Consider the following 14,044-nt stretch of genomic DNA (forward strand, 5'->3'; position numbering starts at 1 on the left):
CTCTTTAATAAATCTACTTCAATAAAGAAGGTATTAACTTTTCAACATCGATAGAAATATCGGCTTCTTGGGCTATGATTTAAACTTAACAACTCCAATAACTTTGTCAAACAATAAATATCACATACATAGTATATTTGGTGAATAAGAAACTAAATAGACAAATATTTACTATTGAACGAATAATTTGTAAAATTTTACGTGTATTGTTACCCCATAAAACAAACATAGTCTTACTTATTTTATTTTGCAGACACAGATTTAGTTTAGTAAAAGGAAACCAATTAGAGAAGTGCCTAAAAGTATGCTTTGAAAAGCATGTACTTATAAATTTCGTCCTTTGACCTTTCGATTCCAAATGTATTGTCAATGATAGAAACGTATAACCAAACCTTTAGGTTCTTTAGCAAACATCCAAATTGCCATCTCTGCCAGCTGACCCAATGTTAGTTGGTCTGATTCTGTGTGTGTTTGAGGGTGTTGTAAGTGCAACAACTGTGTCACGCCTTGTTTCTGTAAACGACAAAAGCGGAGAATAGTGCAGAATGTATGTGCGAATAAGCGAGTGGACGTGGCGCAGGACGAAGGAAGAAGGAGGAAGGACAACGACAAGCTGCTAAAGCCAGCTTGTTACTATTTCTGGCCTTTGTTGCTGGCTTCATAAAAGTGTTGTGCTGAGCTGTGTTGTGTTGTGTTGTGTGTTGTCCACGTGTGTTTGAGTGTGCACGAGCGTTTGTATGTTTGCCGGGCTTTTCCTGTTGCTCGTTCGACTTCTGCCTGAGCGTTTCCGCTTCCTTTCATTTGCCATTCCGCCCATTCCGCCCATTCCGCCCACTCCGCCCTTGCCGCCTTCTTGCCCCGCCCACTTTCTATCTGGCGTTTCATTTTTGCTTGTTTTGGATTTGCTTTGCTCTGCGGCTATTTGCTTGACTAATTCCTAGAGACCCTTAAATATTTAATACACTCGCACCAGGCTAAAAAAGCATTTGAAGCACTTGAAAGCACAGGGAATTTTTAAACCAAATTTGTCGGTGGCTGTAGAGATTATTACTCCCACGTGCAAGTGGGAATTCCAGCTTTACCTGCCAACTCCATGGAAAACCTGTCGTTGACACCTGTCGCTCGCTTCACTTGCACAATGCACTGCACTACACAAAACCAAAATAATTATGATCATTATACTACAATGTTCCAAATAAAAAATACATCATTTCAATATTAATATATAATATAGATATATATGATATATTTTACACGAGTTGAAATAGGTTTATAGCCCCAAAACAACTATCCGATGTATTGTTTTCTTACCAGAATTAAATCATCGAATAAATGTTTGGTTTTATAAATTTAAGTAATATTAGTTTATACTTTATTAACATTTTTATTATATTGTTTCATAAACATATGATTATTTTTGCTTGTGCTCTTGCACTTTTCGACGTCTCCCACTCCATTTCAAGGGGCACGTGTCAGCTGGAAAGTGCATCGCATCCGGCAACCGCAACTTTGCAACTCAGAGTTGACCTTTTCGAGGTGGAGACTCTTGAGCTGCGAGTTTCTGATGCTGTCGCTCACCGGGGGCAAAGTCATTTGACATAGTCAACTTGTTTTAAATTAATGAGCACCACCGAAAAAACGCGCATAAAATTGCTTTGCGTCCTGGGCGAGAATGGTGGAGTGGTGGTGTGGCACCATCAGGTGGCAGCAACAGGTGGAAAGGGTTCCTCCCCCAGGAAGCGTTCTGGGCCGTAAAAAGCCACTCGGAAACATTCGAGGGCCTAAGTAAAGTTTCCGCCTGGCGGCCTGCAGGGGAATCCCCCCTCTCGCCACACAAAAAAAAACGACTGGCGGGCATAGGAAAATTACAAGAAGCAGAAAAACAAACAAAGGGTCCTGGGCCTAAAGGATACGAGTATCCTTTTGGGCTCCGACGCGCCTCGCCTTGTATATGCCTAATGGATTCCCCAAATCATTTGACCAAGGCACCAAAAGGCCCTTATCCGCTTTTAAATGTCAGCGCGTTATGAAATTATGGGCTAAATGAATTTATTCACAAATAAATGAAATTGCGCAGTCAACGATAATCATTTTTGTACATTATTTTTACACTTTTTCATCGTGTACGTTTTTTTATTTTTATTAATATTTTCATTCAATTTTGAACGGCAGCTCTTTATTCCGGCTGAAATATCAAAGGTGAGTTAAAGGTGGCGCTGTGGAAAACGCAGAGGAGTAGTTTCAGCGGGAAATGGGATACAGGTGAGGGAGTTTCAGGTGGGCTGCCGTGTCAATTCAATCAAGCGACTTGCTTTTCTCCACTTTCCTCCAACTTAATCTCAATGTTGTTAGCCTCGTTGTTGTTTGGTTACACAAAATGAGAATTTATGCCCGGCACACAATATCGGGCGCATATAAGCTGACTATATAATAAAATTTCAATTTGCCCGACAAACGATGTCGTCGACACTCGTTTTGCCGCATAAAGGCAAAGAAAAGGCACAAAGCAATCGCAGTTCCCCCGGCCAAAGTGTACGCAAATATCGTACGAATGTATACATATACTCGTTTATAAAAATATTCCATCATGCGTTTTATTTGCGCTTATTGCGATGTGAAAGTTGCAGAACCTTTGGACAACCTCCCACTGGATAAGGTTCCATCTCATAATCAGTTTTTGGAAAGCCAAAAAGTTAATTCAGATACCATAGTTTTACTTTATATATATTCAGCAATGTGGGAATTTCCATTTTCCCGGCGAGGTAAATCATATAAGTCATGCAAATTCACCTGCAATCACCTTGATATCACCGGAAATGTTGATTTTTAATTTCTGCTTAAATTTCACGGTAAATCCTGTGCATGGTTTCTGGTTTGTTAATTGCTGCCAGCAGGGAGTAAACCTTTCAAAGGTCGCTCCACTCGGTGTACACCTACCATTGACATTTATAAAGGGAGTGGGAAAACTGGCGGCTATTTAAAATGAAAATTCCATTGGTTAAAACTCCTCAGTCAATGTTAGTTCAGAATGGAGATTTATCGTTTATCAAATACTGTGGAGTTTACAAGAAATTTACAAATTGGTTATGATAAACGTGGGTAAGAAATACTTAATAAAAAAAATAATACACAACATTTCAATAAATAAATAAAAAAATACCTTAATAAAAATTATATTAAATATTAACCAAGAATTTCCTCAATTATTAAGTTTAAATGTCAAATAACAAACTTGTTCAGGCTTCAAAGCTCCTTGGCGAAAAAACTACTTTCTAGGATACTTTTATTGCTAAGTTATCTTTTCTAGGAAAAAAGAAAATATAAAAATTCCAGGAATGTGTAACAAGTCAGTTCAAAGAATACCTAAGCATAAAATATGGATTGATTTATTGCGATAATACAAGCTTAATTGAATAAAAACACCTTTTCCCTCTTATTTTTTTCTCTACTATTTTCTGTCTTAAACATTTCACTGACTTTAGCATCATAATCGCTTTAACGAGTGAAAAACAGATATCCTCGTTCGATGAGAAGATTTCTTATGTATCCTGGGCTCACGACTCGAGTGGAGTAAGCCCAATGCCTCGAAATGGCTTTCACATGTTTAAAATGGGGTTGGGGATGGCGGCATAAAACAGGCTCAGAGCACATCTATTGATATGACATTTGCCGGTTGGTGGCTCCGAATCCCCAATGACGTCACGGCGGAGCAGGGGGAAAGGGAGTAAGTGCGTCGGCGGATGGGCGGCGCAGGTCACGTAAAACATGCTCGTTAAAAATTGACGATGTGCATCAGCGCGTGGCGAGATGCGGACTCTTAGACAAGGTGCGAGTAAAAGTGTTGGGACCCGGGAGTATTTGGTGTGGCTCCACGTGCCTCAAGCACTTAACCCATTGACCGAGGTGGTCCACCTTTTGTGTGCCTGGGCATTTATCGGAAAAAAAAGGGAATTTCTGCTGGCGGCATTTATGACTTTTTAAAGCCATCGCCGCATCTCGAAACGCATAAAAACATTCAGCCATAATGTGGCGTGGCCCAAGCGAAGCGAGAACCCCCAAAGGACATCCAACTTACTGGGGCGTATGCGTATTCTCATATAAATATCTAAATGTTTTGCATACTGCACACCGCCCCCTTGACATGCCGCTTTCGCAGCCTTTGCCATCGTTGAGATATAAATACGTAATGCATGTCAGTTTGGTTTTGCGCTTTGATTTAACAGCGTTGATTTATGGCACTGAGAAGTATGCCATGGCAGGATGGAAGGATGGAAGGATGGCAGGATGGCAGGATGGCAGGAGGCCAGGAGTATAAAAAGTGCGCGTTAAATTCAAATATAACCCACGGCCGCAGTGAAAGCGGATTTAATTAGTGGAAAGCAGACGGAAAGTGTACGCTTCGCTGACAATATGAGATGAGATGGGTTGAGATTGTGGGGTATGACGTTGGCGGTGATAATGATGATGCTTCTGATGCCTGGCATAACCATTAATCCGCCAGCGAAATGCGTCTGAAGTTAAGGGAATATAAAATACAAGTCTGCCTTAAAAATATTTACGAAGCGAATCAAAATCAAGCAAAAGGTCGCCAAAACTTTGGCCAAGTAGATCATTTCCAGGTTATTCACATATCTCCACACCCTGGGCAAAAAACATCCCACTGCGTATATCAAATTAATTTGTCGGCCGGCAATGAAATAACTTTGACAACTTCTTCTCTTTTTTTGGGATCAAGGGAAAGTTTTAGCGGCCCTCTTTGGCACTTGCTAATTGAGTTTGTCCGACTTTCATACGCCATGTGGGACCTGTGGAAATTTTGGACGTTTTGCCTGTGCTATTGCCGCCCGACTTGTCAACCTTTTTATTTGGTTCAATAAACCGAATGCCAGCATTTATGCGTATATTTATTTGTATAAACACATATAAATATTTGTGTGTTTAAAGGAGAAAGGCAAACAAACGACCGTTGCGACCGCCTGTTATTTTTGCCTAACATAACATTGCGTATACGCAACGCCAACACCTTTAACAAAAAATAAGCATACGCCGGGTGGGGTAGGCGAAAAAAAAAGAATTAAGAAATGGCAGTACCCACGTGTTTCTGCTTGTTTCCGAGAAAGCTTTTCATGCTAATGGAAAATTCAATACGTTTAACTTCTGATATTTATATTGTAAAAGGTTTTCGGGGGCGGATGTGCCAAGTCAAGTATGTTCTCTCTTTCCGCCACTTCAAAGTATTGCTTCTGTAATTCTGTCTATGGAATACTTAAATATTTCTCCTATTTGGATGGCACCACATGTGGCGCATTTGTGTTTGAAACATGTCAATTTTCCCGCACTTAGTAAATCGGATTTTCCCATGAACTCTGTACTGTCCTTGAAAAAACCAGCCCTGGAGAATTTAATTGACAAAATTAATTACCGAAAATGCTTTTTCTTCTAAATTATAAATATCCATGGGAGCCACATAAACAACAACGCAAAAGAAGAGAGAAAAACATCGGCACAACTCAGGTTGTTGACAAAAAACAACATGGCCAAGAAGTGAGGGGGAATGGGGGGGATGGGGGGTTGAAGAAAACGTCGCCGTTTTGCGTTGTTCAAATATTCATGACAAGACGGCACAAAGTGCTCAAGTTTATTGCAATGAGAACAAGTAAACGATGGCGGCGGCGACTGTTGCTTTTCTCCAACTCCTGCCTGTCTGCATCTGTCGCCTTTCCCTTGGATTTTTATGGCATATCTTTTTATGAAATATGCCCGAATACACAGGGACTAAAATAAAGTGATTTCGGGACTGTCAAATATGTGGCATGTCCTGGCATGACATCAGTTGAGCAGATGCAACTGTATCTGTGAGATGCAAAACGCAGTCCGACTATTGCATCACACGCAATTGTCCAACTGCTGACGCATGCACTTCTTCGACTCCAGGCCATGACATCACTTTACACGCACGATTTGTGGCAAACGCCGCCATAATTTCTGCCCAAAACACAACGTCCCCCTCCTCCTCCTCCTCCCGTGATCCAGCATCTGGATTTGAGGAGGATTTGGTGGGGATTCTAGGAGGATTCGAGGAGGATTCGAGGAGGATTCGAGGAGGAGCAAACGGCAGCGAGTGGGCGCAGGATGACCGAATGCAAGAAGATGGCGACGACTTCCGCACAAACGGAAGCCACATTCCGCTCTTTTGCTTGCGACTTGCCATTGTCAACGTTGTGTTCTTGTACTCATGTATTCTTGGCCCACACGTACACACATACACACACACACACACAGAGACTGATGCATCACTTTTGGCCGACATCCAAGAGCTGAACACAAATTTTTCGAGTACAGTCAGCAAAAAGCGCATTTTGGCATGGCAACATGGCAGACTCAAAAATCACACGCACACATTCGCCGGCATTCGCCATCAGCACACCTTTATGGATTGGAAGTTCAGCAATTAGCGCACTGAATCGAGCTGAACCGAATTGAACAGGTACATATATGTATATATCAATACTCTGAGATATATATGAAGAACAGCGACATGGATAATTATGATTACTTATACTTATGATCGTTATTAGTAGTACATAATATTAGTAAATAAATTTAAACTGCTTAAAAAAAATCAAAAAATAAATAAATATATGTTAATAAAAATAATAAAACTAAAGTTAAGGTCGATTTAATTTAATTTAATTTTTGGTGTTAATCATTACTTTATAAATGTATCTGGTAATAAAACAAATAATATTAAAACCTGCTATTGCAGAGCAGTCAAAATATAACTTTTTGCAATAACACAACACAAAAACAATAATTTCTTTAAAGACAGTGGGAAGGGGATAATTACTGCCTTGTTTTAATTGTAATGCACTTACATGCAATTGAGTAAGGCGTTTAGAACAAATCGTAGGTGTAGAAGTGCGCTAATTAAAATTGATTTGATATTGAAATGGATACCAAACACAATTAGCAATTAACACAATTAAATAGCAGAGGTAGTTTTCCAACTAATTTAATGCAACTTCAGCTTAAATATGCAAATGCCCAAATGAAACCAGCGGTGGTCAGCGGTAAATATAAATATTTGCTTGCCACAAAAACTCACAAGCAATCAACCCTGTGCAGGTGTAATTCCTTCAATTAGCAATGTCCCCACAATCAACAACTTTCCGTGAACTATAATTATGTAAGCCACTGTCACTGTCAAATGACATCAGTTTCACCGGAAATTATGCCCACGTGACACTCAATTATATGGCAAATATTGTAAGGGAATGCTTAATTAATAATTCCACAATATTGCAAGGATACTTTGGGCTTAAAATTGTATTGGATAAATAAACCATAATTGTTGATTACTTTACAATACACTTTTGAATTAAAGAAGTTAAGTAGCAGGCTAAAAATAGCAGGTATTATTAAAGGTTGTTTACATATTTTGACCTGTTTTTTGTAAATATTTATTCATTATTCATGTAATGGTATTTAATTAACATGTAAACTTGGATATTTTCTCACTTGTCAGTGCGATGTCATAGCAGCAAAATCGTATAAATGCCTAATGAATGAAGGTGTCTGTGAGTTCCTGGAAATCGCATTAAAGTGGGTTATTTAAACAGTTTGCCCGGTGAGCTGGCTTGGTTTTTGTGATTCAGACTAACCGAGCAGTTGACATCATATACGCCCTGTGCATATTCGCGGTATATACGCCATAAAACTTGCCCGCAATCTTCTCTCAATGGGACAATGGGGGCCGCCAAAAGGGGGTTGCATATTAGCCGGCAGCATTTTTGGCGGCAAACGCCTACGCGCCATTGTCGCCGCACCAACCCAACCCACTCCCAACCCACTCCCACCCCACTCGATTTGTCCTTGGGCCTTGGGTGTGGGTGTTGGTCGATTGGGGCTTGAAAAATCATTCATTGAGACACACACACACACACACACACACTTGAACAGTGGCTAGTTGGCAGTCGCAGAGAGTCGTAGAGATTTTTCGCGTGGGCGTTGTGTGTTATTGTTGCTTCCCCCGTTGTTTTCATACTCCAAATATTTGTAGTGGGAAAATTCTTGTAGAAGTACTATTGAGCTCTGCTTTGCTCTCTCTTTCTCTCCATCTAACCGTCTCCCTCGTTCGCCATTAAGTTTCGTTTTATGACAGTGTCGCTGGCGTTGGCTAGAAACAGTTGACGCAGCAGCTCCACTTTCAAAAAAAAAAACAACAACAAAAAGGCACAAACTAAGAAAAAAAGGAAATCTGGAAATTCCAAGAGAACGTGGGCGTCGAATGCTTCTAGTTTCTAACCCCCCCACTTTCTGCGGTTTTCCCTTATTGTGTATGCCTGTCGCGCTTTGCTGATTTTTCTTAATGGAATTTATGCGAGTGTGAAATTTATGTTTGTGCACAGATAGAAAACGCAAAACTATTCTTAGTTTTCGCTCTGGCGAGTGGAAAAACACACACGCGTTGCCTACTTTTCAGCGCAAGGACAAGGACGCCACCCAAAAACCGCCCCACTTAGATTAACTGCAGCGCGTGCGGAAATCGCCAACGCACACTTGCCGTAATAATTCAGATTGCCATTAAGTAGTTTTTCCTGCGGTAACTCTTACGTGTTCATTAGCTGTCAGTTAAGCCAATCAACCACGGAACAAAACAAAAAAAAAAGGGATAAGGTTGCATGCGAAGCCAGCGGGATATCGGTGGGGATATCCCGACAGCCAGTCGCTATGTAATCGCTCGCAGTTATGAATATTTACTGCCATCCTATTTTCTGCTTGGCCCACACACATTACTATATTATGTCAATGCGAGTGTGTGGGCGGGACAAATTGCTTTTCAATCAATTGAGCCTGCAGTTATTGCACTAGCCCAAAGGTTGCGTCTTCTACTTGTACTATATATATTGCTCATACGACCCGTTTGCCCAAAAAACCAAAATGAAAAGGAGCCAGCGGGGGTGACTGGGTGGTTCATTCATACATATGCCATTGACTGGCAAAACGCCCTCGAAAAGTCTTGTATTACAAATGGAAATTTCTTGACTTCTGCCAAAAGAAAAGAGAGAAGCAAACGGAAAAACCCTTTGTCAGTATTTGAGTGCGAGCCACATGGCGCGGGTGTATGTCTTTGGCATATTTATGATTCAGCTGATAAATAAAATAAATTTCATTTAAAGCCCATTTCAGCTTTATTGCCAGTAGCTGCTAGCCGACTATTTGTGCTCATAATTTGGCTCGTAAATAATAATATTTCATAAGAGGGTGTACAACACCACAACATCCTATATATTTGTACAATCTGCAGTTGCTTGCTCAGCGATGCAATCAGATGGGTGAAACTCTGTGGCCGACGGCTCAGCTGATGCGGTTATATGTTCGACAGATCCCATGCCATAAGGTATTGCAGCCGCTGATCCTTATGTCAGAGAAATTGCATCAGCAGCACCACCTGGCCGCAAAAGCTTATTGAGTGCCTGATGTGCGAGCAAATGCGTTACCCTCCGGATTTTCTGGCTTTTCCGACCTGGACACGTACGATTCCTCTTCACCTGCTCGGCAAGTTGATAAACTGAGGCGGCATTCAGCTGGAAAACGCTTCGGCGGGTGGGCACCATGAAAATCGGGAAATGGCTGCAATGTGGATGGAAACCGAGGCATGTTACCTCACCTGAACTTGAGGCAACTGGGAGATGTGCTTTGTGGAAGGTGAATGTTTTTGAAGGTCAATCAGTTGCAGATATGGGTATCGTTAAGTATCTAAAAAAGAGTTGACAGATATATGAAGAGAAGTGCATAATACAAGATGATGTTGTTTGTGGAAATAACATATAACAAAACATTTATAGAATGAAAGGAATAGGCATCGGACAATAAATAGTTGATAATAGTTAGGCAATCCAAATTAAACACTTATTGGCATATGTGACTTATATATTTTATGTGGCACATATTTTTTTACGCAAGTAAGTAAATCATAAAGCTTGTGCTAAATTAAATTTTAATAATAATATTTTGAAAACATTATATAAAAATTATACTACAAAGATGCCGAATTCCTCCACTGTGCATCTATTTTCTGGCCCACTCATTTGCGAATTTATGTTGGAAACGTGTGGACTAAATTATGACAAACCGCAGTGAAAGTTTCAAAAAGCATTTTCAGCACACACTTAGAGCTCACCTTCACGCCCCCTCCGCCCCACTTTTGTGGAAAATATAGAGAGAACGAATAGCCAAAAAAAAAAAAAAAAAAGATGGAAAAAACCAGCGAAGTGTACGTGCCAGTTAAGTTCACTTCAAAATGGATGACCACGCCCACTGGAAAACTTTGGGTTGATTAAAGTGCGAGTCCGGTGCGGAAATGTACCAAAGTGTACGGAAATTTTTGCGAGATGTACGGCATTGTGTTGTCCGGCTCTTGGCAGCTCCATGCCCATAATTAATGTCCATGCTGACTGGACTGACCAGAGGCTACTCTTCATTTCGCCGGCTAAATATCCCCCTCGCCCCTTTCGCTTGTGTGAATGCCAACTGATACATTATCTGCACAGCGGAAAAATTCAGGGATTAACAGGATTTTATATAGGCAATTACAGATGATTTATCATGCACAATCTTCATGATTTCTAATAATTTAAATAATCTACATCGATAAAAATGAGTTTGGTATTTGAATGAAAGTTTCATCGTTTTATTAAGTGTTAACGATACTACATCAAGCTTATTTTTAATCTAGCACAAAAGGTTTTATTATTGTTAAAAGTATTGAAATGGACAAAAGGGTCTGATTATTTCTTAAAATAGATTTTAGCCCAAAAAGAGGTAGATTATAATATAAAATTCTACAATCAAAACATTATAAAGCTATATAAACAATAAGTACTTAAATATAAAACATTTTACCTTAAAGATTTAAAATATTCTTATGCTTATTTTTATAAAATTTCTAAATGATATAAATTTCTTAGGGAAAATTTCTTGTAAATTTCTGTGCTGGCTTGCTTTAACTTTTAGCTTTTAAATATTTCATAAACTTAGTTAATTAATACCAAGTGGTGTTTACGCTAATTACAGATGGTTTTTCTTGGTGGAAAACTTGTCCACTTGCTTTGCGGCTTTGTGCCCGGGATTAGTTAATTTTGAGATAATTCGAGTGTTAAGCATGTGGCGTCCGGCAATTGCAGGCCCATTCCCCATTAGTTGTGATTATGGGGACTGCTTGTGACGGAGGGAGCGGTGTAGTGTCCTGCTGGGCGCAGGACAATCCAGCGAGCAGACAAAGGATGCCAAAATTGTGTCGCCTGCAATCAGAGCGGATGAGCGTGTGTGTGATAAACAAGTCTAATTAAAGCTAACGAGATTAGACCGGCCCAAGACGCACTCGAGCACAGTTTTGGGCTTAATTAAATCCCCTGTCAGTTCGTTCTCAACTTGTCAATTAGCCGGCATTACGCCAGAGCGTTAAAATGTATGATAGCTAGTATATTTGTTGCCTATTTTCGAAAACTGTCTAAAAATATGCTTATGTAAGTGCCCCTTATCTGTTGCCCATTTGTGGGCGTTCATGCAATGCAAATAAGTAAATGTTTGCCTATGGAATCGATCAACGGATTGCCATTGGAATTGGGATTGGGCCGCTTCGTTTCATATATGCGGTGTGTGGATTGAGTGGGCGGATTTAGCCACCCAGCTCAAGTGGATAGCAAATAAAGTTCTAAAAATAATCAAACGCACACATATGTCAATAAGCGACAGGCGTTAAGACTCTTTTTATACTCACAAATATCTGGTTGATGAAAGTCAACAAGAAATGGGCATGGAGGACATAATCTGCTGGTTAAATTGGGGATAATTTCCGATGAGGAGCTTATTTGCTTTTTGCCATAAAACAAATATGTGTGACACTTGATTAGAAGATTCGTACGCAATATCATAAGTACTTATGTTTATTTTTGTTATGTTATACTTGGCACTTTTGCAAGTTTTTTCTAAAAATATTCCTTTAAAATAATCTGCAAATCGTTTAAATCAAGAAATAGAAGACGTAACCAAATATTTACTTTATCAATTGTCAATGCCGAGTAATACATATTTAAGATGACATTGTTTTTAATGAGAGGCCATTATATCTTTAATGAGCTGAGGCTCGAATGACATGATGTCTTGGCTTTTCGCGTGGCCAAAACCCAAACTGGATTATCACAGAGAGTGAAGTTCAAACAGTCGCCCACGTGGCGGAAGGTAAACATTTACTTCTAATGATCTATGTGCCTAGTTGGAGAGATGTTCGGATAAATGTATTAATAATAGGAGGGGATTGAGCAACAAGCTCAATGGGCGAGTGGGCGTGTTTGATGCTATTTAACCGGGCTAAGTGAATTATGTTGTTTGTTCTTGTAATTGCTTTCCGTTTAGTTTTTGGCCATTGATTCGATGGGAAGCCAGGTTAAAGGTCAAGTTCCGTTGGCAGATCGTGGGCGTTAATAATTTATGAACCCATCATCTCATATCCTCATCATGACGAGCAGAATTATGCTAATTTGCAAGTTTGTCCTTGCCGAGTTAAGTGAACGGCCGTAAAAACAAAGCGTAATGTTGTCGCTGGGACAATTATGATCTAACAGAGGTAAATTTGACAAACAAGAGGAGAAACAGAAACAGAAACCGAGACAGAAACAAAAGTTTCACAAAGTTTGCTTTTCGTCATCAAGAACAAATCAAGCAAACGACAACACAAACAAATAAATATCAGACTCATCAACGTCATCAAAATGGCGGCAGGCTGTCCGGCCAACCAACAACAACAACTTGGCCAACAAAAGTATGGCCAAAAGCAACGGCAATCCCTCGTAATGACAGTAATGAAATGTAACAGTTACATTGCGCATCGTTAAGTGGCACACAAAAGCCCCTTGCTAAGTCGCGTGGGAAAACCAAGGGAAAACTGCAAAAAATGGTGAGGGATGGCAGTCTTTCGAAGGAAAATCAGTCTTTAGCTGTTATAAAGAAAATAAATATGAATGCTAGCTACTGGCCCTTAAAAATTTATAGATATTATTTGACAAAGTTAAAAAGTATTATTTTAAATATTTTAATTTTCTGAGGAATATTTTGTAAGGTGTTAAGTGCTGTTTTCATCTTATTTTATCTTAATATATATTTCAAAATATACAATGTTTTAATGAATTACTGTTATACACAAAAGAAAATTTGAATATTTATTAATGAAATACACTACAACTAAAGATAATTTATACTAAAAAATTTTTGTAAGGCATTAAAAGTTATATGTAGCCTTTTTTCGAATACATAAGTTCATTATTAGTTTTTCAGAATCTGGTTGAAAAACTATGTAATTTTTTCAAGCAGTCTAAAATATATTTAGTTTAAGTGGAAAAATCCAGGCCCTCCGGAAAAGGCAGAACTGACTGCATTGGATTGCAGAGAAGGGCTCAGCTTGGTAGGCGGAATTCATTTGAAAAGCAACTAAGGCAGCCACATCGGCCACAGACAATTTGCATAAAAGGGCAGATAGTCACATTGTCCTTGCCGGCATTTTCTCAAAGCTGCAGCAGCTGCAGTTGAAATTCGATTAAGCCCCCCGTCTTGCCTTGAACTTGCATTTTAACAACTGCCAACTGTAGTTTTTGGCCCGACCCCTTCTTTCCCCACGCACTTCCTGTCGCCGGCTGTGGGAAATTGCATTGGTTGATTTGGTTTTCTTTTCAACTAACCTTGAGAAATGTAAAGAAATTCAATTCGTTAAAACAAACCATGTACAAAGGTAAATTGGTGAATAAAAATATATCAGAGAATAAAATGCCATTATTGTCTAAAAGTGCAATAAAACAAATAAGTTCTCGGAAAGCCATATTTCTTCATCCTCATGCCTCTTAATATTTGAAAAGCTAACAAAACCTTGATCTCCATCGGAATCTGAGCTTTTAAAAATTCCACCTTATGTTTATTAAAGTTTTGTTAATGCATAAAAGGGTTTAATAGTTATTTTTCAACCCCCTCTACTTTATCCACCCGAACCAAT

The sequence above is a fragment of the Drosophila rhopaloa genome, unplaced genomic scaffold (genome assembly GCF_018152115.1).
Source record: "Drosophila rhopaloa isolate 14029-0021.01 unplaced genomic scaffold, ASM1815211v1 contig_115, whole genome shotgun sequence".
Classification (NCBI taxonomy): Eukaryota; Metazoa; Arthropoda; class Insecta; order Diptera; family Drosophilidae; genus Drosophila; species Drosophila rhopaloa.